This window comes from Gopherus flavomarginatus, chromosome 8, assembly GCF_025201925.1.
Source record: "Gopherus flavomarginatus isolate rGopFla2 chromosome 8, rGopFla2.mat.asm, whole genome shotgun sequence".
NCBI classification, from domain to species: domain Eukaryota; kingdom Metazoa; phylum Chordata; order Testudines; family Testudinidae; genus Gopherus; species Gopherus flavomarginatus.
The window spans coordinates 77,483,049-77,498,809 of record NC_066624.1 but is presented as its reverse complement, the minus strand read 5'-3'; the positions used below and the strand labels follow the sequence as shown (position 1 = coordinate 77,498,809).

The following is a 15,761-nucleotide window of genomic DNA, read 5'->3' as shown; positions in this document are numbered from 1 at the left end:
TACATGATCTTATACTGACAGTGCACCATGGCAACCAGAAAGTGGAAGGAAGAAGGCTGCTTTCTGGCAGCATAATTCCAAGGCTTTGCTTACAGTGAGCTGGGAACTATGCTACCCAAACTGGGTTTTAAATACAACTGAAAACCATTTCAAGATAATTTGGTGGAAACACTCTTGGTCTTGTCAACATCTGTGTTTAAACTAGAAACAGACCTAGAGTGAAAAATTTGGATTCAAATTTGCCAAAGTTTGAGGATATTTAAACCTGGGGTTTTGGTTTGTCTTCAGAGAGTATGGGGTACTTGCTAGGTATCCACGCAGCTGGCCAGTCACTTGGTTCTGGCTCCCCCTCCTGCTTATTCCCAAAAGCTAAAACGTATTAAGGTGTTGCTAAAAATACATTCCTAATATTAGTGTTCCACATAGATTTCACAGGGATGTTTTGTAATAATGAAAGGGAGGTGAAAGGGTCTGCATGATCACTCATAGTCTCACGGATGCATTCTGCTCCTTCTATCTCTGTATTAATGTTTGGTCCATATGAAGAAAGAGTTTGAGAATCAGTGTGTGTGACAAATGTCAAACTACTTGAAATGCAAGAGTTTTTGCATTTTCCTCTAAATGGGTCTATTTCTGCAGAAAATGTCACTAAAGTATGCACATTTTGGAGGGGGGAAGAGCATTTCTGAGTGAAAATAAGCAAAAATGGGCCATATATTGAACAATGGTGGCATTTGTATTGAAAACTTGTAAAAATACTCATTTTGGTTGATACTGCTAATAAAGTAAAACATTATGGAACATTGTCTGTCCCCAAATCCCTGTCCTTACTGCCTCTCCACTGGCTGCCCCCTCAGTTGTTCTGGAACTGGGGGCTTTTCAGAGATGAGAGAGGAGATTGGTACAGAGATTCTGAGCTGCTCCAGACTATGGAACAGTCCATAAGCAGCCCTGAGGAGGCTGCCATAAATTAAAGCATCCTCTGGCTGTCCTAGTTTATGCTGGGTTGTATATTGGCTCCCAGAGCAATACAGAAACCGAAGGGCATAAAGATTGTTTAAAGCACCTTTGTCCCTCTCTTGCTGGGCTGCATCTCCTTTGCTGTGCCTGCAAAATGAAAAAAAAAAATAACTTTCAGACAGCTCTAATGTGTAACCATGACGGCTGCACTCCACCAGGCTCATAGGATGCCTATTTGTTTAGCTTGCAAATGACCCAAGTGGTATTAACAGGGCTGTCAGGATCCTCAGGGCTGTCAGCCAATGTTAAGATTAATGTGCATTTCCCAGTATAATACTTCCTTCTTGTCACAGTGCCATAGATGCCCGCAAAATGTAAGGGAATGGCCAAAGCCCCCTCAAACCAGGAAATTAGCCAGCTCCAGGCAGTAACAGTAGCACCTGTGACAGAGAACACATGAGACTGAACATGCACACCAGGGTGAGTGTCTTAGCCTGACAAAGTGTATGTGTGAGACAAGGTGGCTGAGTAATATCTTTTATTGGACCAATTTCTGTTGGTGAGAGAGACAAGCTTTGGAGCTTACACAGAGCTCTTCTTCAGATCTATTTTCAAACCCTGTGCAAACTCGAAAGCTTGTCTCTCTCACCAACTGAAGTTGGTCCAATAAAAAAAAATTACCTCACCCACTGTCTCTCTAATAACCTGGGACTGACATGACTACAGCAACTCTGCATACGAAGTGTATGTGTGTTTGCTGTATTCACTGCTGAACTACAGGTTTTGGCAGAGGAAATGATAATCTCACCTGCAAATAAAGTAAGGGAGTTAAAAAGGCAAGAAGGGACCAGTTGGGGACACGCCAGGAGCGAGAAGGATTCTCTGAGGCTAGAGATGGAGGACTTTAGGATGGGGTGGAGTGATTGCACACAGGTGTGAGGGGAAGAAGTCTATAGGGTTTCTCACCCAGGCAAAAGGAGAGAGTATTTTGGGTTGGGGCTCTCCCAGGTAGGTGGAGTGGTGAGTCTGAGATAAAGGTGGGTAACCTCTCACACAAGCAAGAAGGTGAAGAATGGGGAGGAATTTGGAAAAGGTGAGTGGTTGCTTTCTCTGTCTGGTAAGGGTGGGGTATAGTAATGTCAGGAGTAGGGAAGGAGAACGGATTGGGGGCCCTAATGAAGATTTTACCTCCTAAAGTTTCTTCATTTTATTAGTGTCTATTTTCAAATTTTTCCTGGCAACTGTAATGTAAGGGATTTTTTGAGATTTAGATTACAGAGCCCCCATATTGTCCATGTGCTTCAATCCCTCTACTCTTTCTTGCGAGGGTGACCAGATGTCCCCTTTTTATAGGAACAGTCCTGATTTTGAGGTCTTTTTCTTATACAGGCTCCTATTACTCCCCACCCCGGCCCAATTTTTCACATTTGCCGTGCGGTCACCCTACTTCTTGCTCTACTGTAGAACTACGTAGGGGAACGGGTAGAGTTTGGAGAAGGGGTCGGCAAGGATATTGGGTTTTAGTTTCTGAAACCTGCTCTCTTGGGTGTGTGCATGTGTGTGGTGGGGAGAGGGTGCTTGCTTGCTGACTCGGCATCACGATTCTGTTCTGGAGATGTGAGCAGGGACCTTCACATTGGCTGTATGGGTACCAAGTCCTTCCTCCAGGACAGACTGCAGCCCACCAGCAGTGGTCAGGTGAGGGGTGAGGTCTCAGCCTCCCCAGACCAGCGGTGACGGTCCCTGCTCCAGCTACCTCAAGCGAGGGTTGAAAGTGATGGTGTGTGTGTGTGGGGAGGGAGTTGTAGATTATCTCAATATGGCACTGGGAGAGGGGGGAGTTTGGGGCAGGCTGTTTCTGGGTGGCGATGGAGGTGGGGGAGTGAGTGGAATATGCTTATGGGAAGGGTTGGGGAGCTCTCAGAAGATAGGTTTGCGATGAGAACAGGAACCAGGCTCTGTCTTGGAGAGGACGAGCCTGGGCCAGAGGGGGAGGGTAATGTGAGGGCCAGGTGTGGATCCACGGAGGCTGTGGGCGCGGTTTCCCGAGGAGGGGGCGGGGCTTTGGTAGGCGGAACCGTTTCGGTTAGGACTGGGGCTGGAGTGTCCAGGAGAAGGGCGGGGTCTCGGTGGGGGCGGGGTCTGGCCGAGAAGGCAGGATTGGGGCGGGGCTCTGCTCGCGCCGCCCGCTCCCACCGGGCGGGGATAAATCCCAAGCGCGGCAGCGGCGGTGCTCAGTTGCTGAGGGGATTTAAAGGGACCGGAGCCGCGGCCGCGCCGGAGTCTGGTCTGCGCACCCCGGGCACTCGCAGCAAGGAGAATAGGTGAGCGTCCCGCCCCGGGAGCCCCGTCCCGGCCCTCGGGTAGCCGGGGCCCCACCCCCTGCATGAGTGTGTGGGCTCTGGTCAGTGCCCGTTGCCAGCCCCGGGGCGGGCGTGGTCCTGCGCGGAGAGGCGGCTCTCTCGGTGCTCTGGGGTCGCGCTGAGCATGCTGCGGGGATCGTTACCCGCCTCTTGGCTGCCGGCGCTCCCCGATTCCTGGGGTCCTGCGTCCCCTGAGCCTGGTGCGCGGTCCTGTTCTCCCCTGCCGGATCCCTATGGCCCCGGGAGTAAGGGGTCCGCCCCCGGCGGCTGCCCATCGCCTGCCTCCGGTGGGGGAACCTCTCTCCCGTCGCCCCCCACTTCCTATCCCCACTGACTGCCCCCTGCTGGTGCAAGGCGGGGAGCCCTAGTGTAGACCAGGTGCTTACAGCTGCCCGTGCTTTTTATCACCTCTGTGGCCTCGCATGGGGGTGCTGCAACAGTTTTTATAGCGGGGGGTGTTGAGAGTCATTGAACCAAACTGTAAACCCTGTTATTGTTGGAACCCAGTGGACCCCAGCACCCTTAAATCCAGCACCTGTGGCCTCACAGTGACATAGAGGTAAAAGCACCAGCAGCTGCATGGGAGCTTTGTCTACGTTACACCCACTGTGGCAACAGTCAGTGTTGTAAACAGTGGAAAATTGCTTGTAGAGAGCCTCGGGTAGACATTGCTGAAGATGTGTGTTGGTGCTAATATTGGAATAGTGACCATAAGGAGGCCCATAAAAGACTATGGGCTCGATTCTGCTCTCACTGACTCCTAGTGTAACCCCTCTAAAGCCATTGGGGTTATATTGGTCTTAAACAGATGTAAGGACGAAGAGAATAGGACCCCTTTAGGAAAGGGCAAGAGAGGGATAAACACTTAGTACAAATGTTACAATGCAGCTTTGTATTGTGGCTTGTACTGTGTCTTAAGAACACTATCACTGCCATTAAAGAAGAATTACAAAGTTAAAATAGAAAAATGAGAGCAGAGGTGTACTCTGAGGTACAAGCAGAAGGGAAACATATTTTTTTCTGATTATACTTGGAAATAGATGAGAATCTGAGATGGAGATATGTGGGAAACTGTTCTAGTCTATCAGGATAACACTCAAATAAAATGATGTTTCAGTTAACCTATGGGTATACTGTATATGCCAAATGATAGACTGGATAAAAACTGAATGCTCCCAAATGTGAGATTATTCTTTGGTACACTTTTAAACAATGATTTTTAAAAAACATATTTATTTGCATCTCCAATAATAATAATTTAAAAGCCTTTTTTCTCTAAAAAATAATTTAAAATTGAATGCATACAGCTAAAGTGTTGGGCAGCCACCTCTCTGATGGAGGCCAATAGCCAACTGGCACGCAGGGGAAATCTTGGGCCAATAACACAAGGACAGATCCTTAATCTTATGAAAAATGCCATGTGATCTTTATCCATGCAACAGACAGGACCTTTTATGTGTGTGCTTTTTGTTTTTAAAGATTTATGACCACCTTTTCTGTATAGAGCTGTCCAAATTCTCCAGATAAATTTTTATTCAGTGAATGTTTTGAGGAATAGGTGGAAAGTCTTCTACTTGTCAAAATTATTTATATTTGTCAATAAATATTCCAACTCCCACCCACACAGCTAACTAACTAAACTATATTGGAACAAGTATTAACAAATGGGCTTTTAACAAATGGGCTTTTAACAAAAGATTGAAGTCTGACTTGCGCTTTGAAAATATACAGCACTGTGCAAGTTCTAAGTATTATGTAGTTCAGTTGAATAGATTATCCTGATCTCGAAAGTCTTTTCTGGTGTTTTAAGTGCCATCCACTTGCATAAATGGTTACATAAACAATAGTAATATAAGAAAACTGTAGCATGACTGCGGTACTTCTTAATACTTTATTTTTTAAAAAAGTAGATCGTGTCTGCTTAGCTTTTGAACCAAACTTCCAGGAATCAAATGCCATAAAATTAAATCACACAGCCTAATGCTTTACACTTCCATGCGAGTTTAGTGCTAGATCTCACTCCCTAAACCACAAGAGGCTACTGGTCCAACCCAGTGATGGATGGATTGGTCAGGATGTGCAGGGATGGTGTCCCTAGCCTCTCTTTACCAGGAGCTGGGAATGAGCAACAGGGAATGGATCACTTGTTGATTATCTGTTGTGTTCATTCCCTCTGGGGCACCTGGCATTGGCCACTATCAGAAGACCGGATACTGGGCTAGATGGACCTTTTGTCTGACCCAGTGTGGCTGTTCTTATGGTCTGACTTGCTGAATGGCAACGTCTTCAGCCAATTAAAGAACAAGGTCTACTAGCAGTGAAGGAAGTCCCTTTCAGACCTAGAGATTTAATCATAATCTCAGAGGTGGGCTGGGGTGTTTTGTGTTTGTTTCCCTAATGACTGTTTTGTCAGAGATTTTCTTTACTTTTAATATCATAAGCAGTCATTCAGTCACTGACTGTCTTCTACTGTGAGAAATAGAACGCTGGTGGAGAAACTGCAGCACAAGATTGAAGGTCAACCATGACTCTTCTCAAGTAACTTTTCTTTTCTCAAAGCTGGCAATATATTTATGTACAGAGTTAACAGGTGATGAGCTGGTGGGGGTGAAGTATGGGAAGGAAGAAGACAAGGATTTATCTTGGCTGGAATTGGGTAAATGATACTTTTTTTTAATGAAGTACAAAAGAAAGAATAGTAAATTGTAGTTAATGAGTACCTTTGTTTTGCATCTTTAGAGCCTTGCAAATCTGCGGATATTCACAGATGTTTGCGGATTGGATGTGGTTACAAATCTTGTATCCACACAGGGCTCTGCTTGTCCTGATAGATATGGATTATCCTCAACACTTTCATTTTGGTGGAAGTTATGGATGCTTAGTATGTTTCAGGATCAGGCCCTTTGGCTTTTGTTCACATAGCCAGTAATGTCTTGAGTAGCAAGTGTGTAAATAAATGCAGAAGGAGCTGTTCTACGTAACACAGTAAGTTAGCACGCATAATGCACGACCTCCCAAAGGGGTGGGGCAATTTGCCCCAGGCCCTGCAGGACCCCCCACAAGAGTTTTTTTGGGGCCCCTGGAGCAGGGTTCTTCACTCGCTTTGGGAGCCCCAGAAAGTTTTTGCGGGGCCCAGGCCCCCGGAGCTTCTTCCGCTCTGGGTCTTCAGCGGCGGGGGGGTCCTTCTGCTCTGGGATCCGCCTCCGAAGTGTCTCGAAGACCTACAGCGGGGGGGAGGGGAGAGTCCTTCCGCCCCGGGTCTCTGGTGGCAATTCGGCAGCAGGGGGTCCTTCCGCCGCAGGACCTGCCGCCGAAGTGCCGGGTCTTTGGTGGCCGTTTGGCAGCGGGGGCTCCCTGCTGCCGAAGACCCCAGGCCCCCTGAATCCTCTGGGCGGCCCTGGCCTAATGGCATCTCTGACATGGTTTTGGAAATAATTTGAGATGAGATTCTTATCTTATTAAAATGAGCCACTTTCAAACTTGAGGCCCAAAGATGTAATCTCGTATCATATGTTTATTGTCCTACTGTTCTGTTTCCCCTTAAACAGACTTTGTATTCCTGGGCTGCTCTTCAAAAATAAATCCAAGCAATTAATTCCCCTTGTAATCTTGGAGAAAGTAGGTTGATAGCAAAGAAAGAATGTTCTTATGAATATTCCTCTGACCCCTCCAAAAAGATTTCCTGTGAATTTTTTGTAGTGACTATGCACGAGCAGTAAGCAGATGTATATAGCAACACTGTGTGTGATCTGAGGAATGGGAGAATCTGGTGCATATCCTGGTGATCAAAAGACAGCTGCGTATCTGTAGAACTACCAAATATACTTTGAAGACACAGAAAATGAGGAACAGCCCAAACTGGAGATCAGGATGATTAAATAAATGAATTCCTGTGTGTATAAAATTTGCAAGTTCTAAGATTTAGCATTTCTGATGGCAAGATAGTGAGAAATAGGGAAAGCAGGTGTTCAGTACATAAGTGAACTTGGGTGTAAAATGAGCACCTGCTAATAATAAGAACAGTTAAGATCTGTACAATGGACAGGTTAAAACTGCCATTTTAAGATGTTACAAAAGCTGCCCTGTCCCCCTAATCTCTCTTGTTTTTTTCTGTTGCATCCATTACTAAGGTATTCCAGAACTATAAAAATATGACTTTTCTCACTCAGACTGGTGGAGATTATAGTAATCGGTACGGGTGGCTGCTTGTATGTTACACCATATATCGCAGCTAGGTGATAAGATAAATTCATGTCAGTACAACAAAAGATAATTACATAAGGCTTCAAAATAACAGTTAATCTCAGGTAGAGGTATATGCAGAAATATTGCTGTTCCTACTGTTTGTCAGTGACAACAGGTAAAACAGGTAATGTTTCAACAATCTACAAAGGTTTTAGTATACACCTAAAGTCCTGAGATTTGGTCATGATCAGCAGTTCAGTAACTGTTGTAGAACAGGTATATCATGCTTTACATCTGGTATGTATATTTGTGGAGAGGGGGAGCCATGTAGAACATACAGTCAAACATAATGCAGACACCAACTAGAATGTGGAAAAGTAATTTATTTGATAAGTCTGTAAACTGGCCAACGATAAAATAAATATGAACCAGATTCAGTTGTTTTTTGATGACTTGGATGTCTTGCCTAGCAAGAGACAAGGTGCATGAGGTAATATCTTTTATTGGACCAACTTCTGAACAGTCCAGTGAAGATATTTCCACCTATCTTGTGTCTCTGATATCTTGGGACCAACATGGCTACAACAACATATACAGAGGTCTGCGATCGGGGGCTGGCTTGGGTTAGATTTGAACTTGTGTAACTAGAGGTGAAAGGGTCTCAGTATCTTAACGGTTCCATGAGCCATCCAGTTTTTTTAACACTGATAAAATAGTATACAGCAATTTGATAAAAAAGAGAGTCCCAGTGGAGGCTTTTTCTTTTTGGGAATCTTATTTAGGGTTGTCTAGACAGTTTTGATTGCTTAATCACAAACATGCATAACATAGGCCCCTTTATTATTCATTGGGGGAAAACCGAAGGCAACCATCAAAGAATTTTCTGTTATCTTGGTATACTAAACTAATAGTAGAATTCAATATCAAAGGTCGCATATCCTGGAAAAGAAAAGGATAGAACAGATTAATCATCTCTGTAAGTAGTCTTTAAAGGGTTGCTGTTTTTTGCATTGCATTAGACATCCTTTGCCCCAAACAGTCATAACTTTAATTTGAAATAACTTCATAGCAGATATTGCCAAGATACCTACTTTAAAAAGAATGTAGATTAGACAGCCTATATTGACCATAAACCAATTCTAAACTAACAAGCAAAATGTAGAATATTTTTTTCTTTTGGCTTCAAGGTGGAATGTAGCATGGAAGAGTAAACCCTTTTTATGTATTTGTTTATTGAAAGCTCTAACATTACAAGATGAGGAGAGAATCTTATTACAGAAATAACTTTGAGACTTATCTTATGGAAATATCAGGAATGTTTTCAGTGTGTGAAACCTAGCTGGATATATTCAGGTTCCCTTGCATGTTCAAGCACACCCTCTACCGGTTGAAATTGTTACAAAAATTTAAAAAATCTACTACTAACTTGATTACACACCAAGATCTGTTGAAAGGCTAACTGAAATGTGTTTTTTTGGGAGGAGGTGGGTGGAGAAGGTAAAGCTGTAAATCTCCTGGGTTCTTGAACAGTCTGTGTAGATTACACACTAAAATTATTGCCAAGATTTGTATATTAGGACTCAGACCTGAAAACGCACGTGAGGAGTCTGTTGAATTTTAATAAATTAAGATACACAGATGTTTTCCGGATTGGGATATTTAACTATATCCACATGTGGATTCAATATAAAATATATTTGCCACATGAATTCATCTCTAGTGTGTATGTATGTGCTGGTGTGTGTATATATAGGTAAATTTTCATAACCTCAAATTAAGTATTTTGTATAAAAATGGATTACTGTACCGAATACTAATCCACAGTACTAAAATGCTTCATATGTAATAAAGACTATATAGTATATTCTTTAGATATGTTGAAAATATCTTGCTGGACAAATACGGGAAATCTTCTAATCTTAGTTTGTATATTCTGGTTTCTTCATTTTTTGTGCAAATTATATCTAGTAATGTTTATCCCTCTAATTACATATTACACACACAATAACTGTTAACAGAACTCCATAATTTCAAAATCAAGAACTCAAAAATTAAGAAATGCCATAAGTAAGATTGCCCATGCATATGCTTCCAAATTCATATGCATTATGACACAATTTTTAATGACCTGATCACATTATTTTTTTTCTACAGGGGGAGTAGGAACTTGAAATTTTTGGCCCTGAAGATATGACGAGCCCCTGCTATCAAGCATGGGAGCGCCAGAGCATTTAAAAGAGAGTCTCAATTTTTTTAAAAAAATAATAACATGGGCAAAACAATGTATTTTTGCTAAGCGTCATTCTTGGAAGTGGCTGAAAATAATAATAATAATTAATAATAAATAAATCAGCCTCAGGCGGATTCCGGATGGAAAATTTCCACTCCAACTATTAAAGTTGGCGAAGTTTATAAGCAACTGAAAACGGGGGCCTTACAGTGGGAAATATTGGGTAACCTTAATCATTCTTGAAAGAATTAATTTGTACTACATGGGTTGCGGTGTAGTATAAAGAAAGAAGTGTGCTTTTTGTTGTGAATGAAGTTGGCAGCCTTGTAACCAAGGCAGTAATGTCCTAATAAGTGCTGTGCTAGCTTTCTGTGTCAATGCATGCCTGTCCTGCCCTGTTCTTCAATTATGGATATTTCAGATGATATTTTCACATAATAGCAAAGCAGATTTTTACTTTACAAAGCAGAGATATAAAAAGTCTCTTAGTGTACATAGAAAACACTCCTAAATAAAAGTCTTGTTTTTGTTATGCTTGCAAGTACCTACAGTGGAAGGTCTAGGACACCGCATTGATGCATCTGATATGGATTAAGAACCTTGACAAGACAAACTTTCATGCTTATACTTCAGGACTTTTAGAAGCCTTTGATACAGTTGGCCATATAGTGTTGCTGATTGCATGCATGACAGCTCAAAGTTGACAGTTCAGCTCAAAGTTGGTTTTGATTATTTCTTACAGACCATTTATAACGTTGTGATGAGTAGTTCGTTGCCAGAAGACTTTGAGTGAAGTCTCACAAGACTTATACCCATCTCCTGCTCTCATTAATTTTTGACTGCTTAGAGCAGTTGAGATATCGTGTATTCCCATGCCACCAATATACTGGAGGAGCCTAGCTTTTCAGACACCATGTGTTCCTGGGTGTTTGTGCAGTCCTTGGCACAACTGGGTAAACAATACTGATTGGTCCTTTATATAATACAATAATGGTTGGATCTACTACACAGTGCAAATAGCTTGTCTTTTCTTTTCGGCAGCCACAATCAGGGCTGTGGCCCAGCTTCTCTGTTAGTGGAGGGGAGGAAATCACCTAGGATGAAAACAATTTGCCTTTCTCTAACCAGTTTAGTTCATATGTCTCAAGGGTTTTAGAACCAGAGCAAAATAGCTGCCTCAGACTTGAACTCCTGCTTTGAGGAACTAGAAGGAACATCAACCTTGTGCCCTGAGGGAAGTATACAGTTTGGGGGTCTGACTGGTCTTGTTGCTTTTCCTGTTTATACACAATGGTGCCATGAGAGATTTAACTAGTCAGAGGAGGATTTAGCCACTATGGTCATGCTTTTTACTATTGCCAGATTAGATTACTGCATTTTAATCTAATTGGGGATGAAGACAAATATGTGGAAACTTCAATTTGAATAATGGTACTTTCTGAGCAAGAGTGTGGTTTTTTTGTTTTTGTTTTTTTCTTCCAAGAGTTCATCACATGAATTCTGTGCCCATTCTGGGGGTTCCCTATTTTATTGTGGATAGACTTGACTCCCTTGCTTTGAGAACTACTGGAGTATTTAAACTTCACTGCACTGGGCCCCCCTTCTGACAAAAAAAAAAAAATTACTACACAACCTCAGGAGGAGGGAATCGAAGCCTGAGCCCTCCCAAACCCCACTAGCTCAGGCGGGGAGGCCAAAACTGAAGTCCCAGGGCTTCCACCCAGGACAGGGGGCCTGAAGCCTGAGCCCTGCCACCCAGGGCAGTTGGGCTTAGACTTTGGCCCCGGGCCCCAGTAAATGTAATGCCAGCCCTAATGATCCCATTAAAGCAGTGTTGTGACCCACTGAAAAATTCCATCTGATGGGGAAGAGAGGGCAGAGCATTCTTAGCAGAGGGCGCTTTCCTAAAGAATTCCATTGTAGTGGTTGTAAGCCTGACCCGGAGCCTGGTGCAAGGCCCACCTTTTTGCAAAACCTTTTACATCCCTGTAATAAAGAATGGCCTGCTGTAATCCCTCAGGGATAAGTTAGGTGGAATCTCCAGTAGTATCTGAATTGAGGAATGGAGAAGAGAGAGGATCTTAAGAAAAAATTCAGTGCATTCTTAACCTTGTGTCTTCTACCTAGAAATTACAGTAGTGATTTCCCAAGAATGGATTTTTTTTGGTACATTTAATAATCTTCCTGCTCGCAATAATAAACTAACCACCAAAACCAACTTGCTTGTGGCAAGTTATTTTACTTTTTATTTTCCTGAGCGAGTAAGGTATCCTCAGTTTTTATCACTGGGAAGTTTGAGTGAGTTTAATTGTACCTGGGTTAATACATTTTTATGCTGATTTTTTTGCAAGACTATGTAGAATTTCAGTAACAGGGTTGGTGGAGACAGCCCCATTATTGGATGTCTTATTTTTTATCACTTGAAAAGCAGATTAGTCACAACTGAATATTGTGGTACTTTGGAGTGAAAATAAACTGTCCAAAAGGAGTGGCATGCAGTCAAGATAATCAAATCATGATTTCAAAGTTAACCTTATATGACCACGTTCATTTATAAACCTGATCTAGTGAATATTCTGTGTTTTTTTTAAAAAAAAAAAAAAAACAAGAATTGCCCACCCCCCCATGTGGTGATCACTATGTATAGTCTGTAAAAGCAGCAAAGAGTCTTGTGGCACCTTATAGACTAACAGACATATTGGAGCATGAGCTTTCGTGGGTGAATACCCATGTCTTCGGATGCATGTGTGTAGTCTGTGTCTAGAGGGATCCTTATTAAGGAAAGTTTGCATGTAACCAGAAAGGGTAGCTTCCAAAAATGTTTCCACTTTTTAAAATGTGCCTTTTTTTTGGCTGTTCATAATACAGGTTAGAAATAACTTGTTTCTACATGAGACAAGGTGGGTGAGGTAATACCTTTCACTGGACCAGCTTCTGTTGGTGAGATACACGTGAGGGTCCAATAAAAGATATTACCTCATCCACCTTATCATGCTAATATCTGGGGACCAACATGGCTACAACAACACTTGTTTCTGAATGCACATTCTCTAAAAACTAGTCACAGGATGATTTAACATGTTGGCATGCAGCAGTATATAGTTACTAGAAGCCATTTATGCTTGTATTATAACTTGTGAATGGTCTAAATGTTACAAGCGCCAGTTAAATTAAGCTTTTTATTTAAAAAAAAAATCCTAGCATATTTAACTGCAAGGATCTTCACAATATTACTAAGTCAACCAGCAGTCTTAGGAAAGAAAGATACTAGTATTTCTTAGTTCTTACTGGAGGAATCCTCACTCCTCATTTTGTCTTTGTTGGTTTTGTTTCGTTTTAATATAGCGTAAGGGCAGGTCTACACAACAATCTTAAGTAAACCTTTTTTAGGCTGACTTACAGCCACCTCAGTAATTACTGTGGTGGCTGATGTCCACATTATCCTACTTCTGTCAGTGGTGCACGTCCTCATCAGGAGCACTTCCACTGTCTGATGGGAGCAGTGTGGGGGGCTGAGAGCCAGGGCTCGCAGCTCTCTGTCGGGAGCTCAACTGCACCTCAGGTGGGGAGATCCAGGCCTGGAGTCCCGTCAGTAGCTGTGCTCCTGGTGGGGAGCCAGGACCCTGGTGTGCAGCAGGGCTTCCAGTGCAGAGCTCAGGTGTTAGCCTCAGCTGGAAGCCTGGGTAGCAGCTCGGCTTGGAGCGGAGACCTGGCAGCAGCCCACCTGTGGAGCTGACTTTCTTGTCAACTTCAGGGCTCCAGCCAACTGCCGATGTCAGGGACTCAATATGTACACTGATACTGTGTCTCCCTAACTACACCAACATAAGCCCTATGCCTCTCATGGAGGTGGTGTTACTATGTCGGTGTTGTAGGGCACTTACATTGGTGGGAGCAAGGCTGTAGTCTAGATCAGTGCTTCTCAAAGCTGGTTCACTGCTTGTGCAGAGAAAGCCCTTGGCGGTCTGGCCTGGTTTGTTTAACTGCCAAGTCCGCAGGTTTGGCCAATTGCGGCTCCCACTGGCTTCACCACCCCCAGGCCAGTGGGGGCTGTGGGAAGCGGCGTGGGCTGAGGGATGTGCTGGGTGCCCTTCCCGCAGCCCCATTGTCCTGGAGCAGTGAACCACAGCCAGTGGGAGCTGCAATCGGCTGAACCTGTGGATGCAGCAGGTAAACACCGGCCTGGACCAACAGAGGCTTTCCCTGCACAAGCAGCGGACTGGCTTTGAGAAGCACTGGTCTAGATACTGACATAATTAGGTCCACATAAGCTGCCTTATGTTGTCCTAATTCTTTAGTGTAGACCAAGCCAAGCCTCATGTATCATCAAGACTGAAACCTCAACCTGGCCCCACTTGCTCTCAGCATCAGCATCTTCTTGAAATCCCATCAAAGGCAACAGACTGGATAGTTGTGAATTTCTCCTTTGCTAACAGAATCTCTTCTCCACCCACCCACCTCAATGTGAGTGTGGAATGTGGTAAAGAGGTTAGATAAGATTATCCCCAAAATCTTCATCACTGGCTGTGACACTTAACATGAACTTTGTGAGATTTCCTGCCCCTCCCCCCCCGCCAAGTCCTAGAGATTAAGAGGAAAAGATGGAAAATAACACAATTTATTATTTTTGTGATCACTGTCAGTCAGGGAATGGTGTGGTTGCCAGATTTTTTTGATCCTGGCCTATGCCTGGTCACTACCATGACTGTAACCTGGTAAGAGTCAAAATATAGTTAGATTTAAAGTGATAATTTTTCATTAAATCACAAGTATTTCCTAGTGAGCATTCACGTGGTCGCTTCTGGGGTAGGTTAGCCAGACATCCTAATTTACTTAGTCTTCTTTAGGTGGTGTAGAGAGTTGAAATGGGGGTCTTCAGTTCTGGCTGGATTTTGAACCAAGTAACACCTTTTTTTGGCCTAATTAAAGGGGATCTGCAGAAAAGTGAGGGGAGGTGAGAGAAGACTTTTGCCTCTGGTTTATTGTGATGCATATGAAGTCTTGCAAGATGTGAGGTTTTTGTTTACACTGGAGATTCAGTCTTGCCTTTCCTAGAGGCTATGGAAAACTGGTAGGATTAAGTCATCAGTGATCACATACAAAATAGCCAGATTGATTAAAATGGGGCTGTTTTAAATATCTTGGAAACATTTATAAACAGAGGTGTCTTTCCCTAATCTTTTCAGCAATCCCTAATTGCTGGAGACTGGACACTAGATGGGGAGGGCTCTGAGTTACTACAGAGAATTCTTTTCCAGATATTTGCCTGGTAGGTCTTGCCCACATGCTCAGAGTCTAACCAATCACCATTTTGGGGATCAGGATGGAATTTTCCCTCCAGGTCAGATTGGCTAAGATCCCGGGGGTATTTAGTCTTCCTCTGTAGCATGTAGCATGTGCATGATTAAACTAGTGTAAATGGTGAATTTTCTGTAACTTGAAGTCTTTAAATCATGATTTGCGAACTTGAGTAACTCAGCCAGAGGTTGGTCTATTTCAGCAGTGGGTGTGTTCTATGGCCTGCAATGTGAAGGTGGTCAGACTGATGATTATATTGGTTCTTTTTTACCTTAAGATCTATGGGTCTATGAGTGTGTTTATTCAAATAAGGGCTCATAAGCAACATCGCACATCTGAGTAGTTTCATCAAAACCAGGAAGGACTAGATTTGACTTCCTGGTCCTTCATATTTCTAATGGAGGTTTAAGGGAATATTTCAGGCTGTCTTTGTACATCATAAACAAAGAGCACAAGCACAATTTTTTTTGTTTTCCTTGGCATGTCATCTTAAAGCACAGCTGTCTAGAACAGTGGTTCCCAAACTTGTTCGCTGCTTGTGCAGGGAAAGCCCCTGGCGAACTGGGCCAGTTTATTTACCTGCCGTGACTGCAGAGTCGGCTGATCGTGGCTCCTAGTGGCCATGGTTCACTGCTCCAGGCCAATGGGAGCCGCTGGAAGCGGCGCAGGCTGAACCTGCAGACACGGCAGGTAAACAAACCAGCCCAGCCCGCCAGGGGCTTTCC

The 15,761-nt window shown here is 43.4% G+C and overlaps 1 protein-coding gene across 2 annotated transcripts in view; it reads left to right on the top strand.

Annotated features, from left to right (window-relative positions):
• Positions 1-3,168: 3,168 nt before the first annotated feature.
• The window catches only part of SERPINE2 (serpin family E member 2), a 39,457-nt gene continuing 26,864 nt past the window's right edge, over positions 3,169-15,761 (top strand). The window contains exon 1 of one of the 2 annotated variants that reach the window (XM_050964093.1): positions 3,169-3,284. The gene's annotated coding sequence lies outside the window, so the exon portion shown is untranslated. Of the gene's footprint in view, positions 3,285-5,960; positions 5,980-15,761 lie in introns of those variants that run through there. The other variant, XM_050964094.1, reaches the window with a different exon arrangement.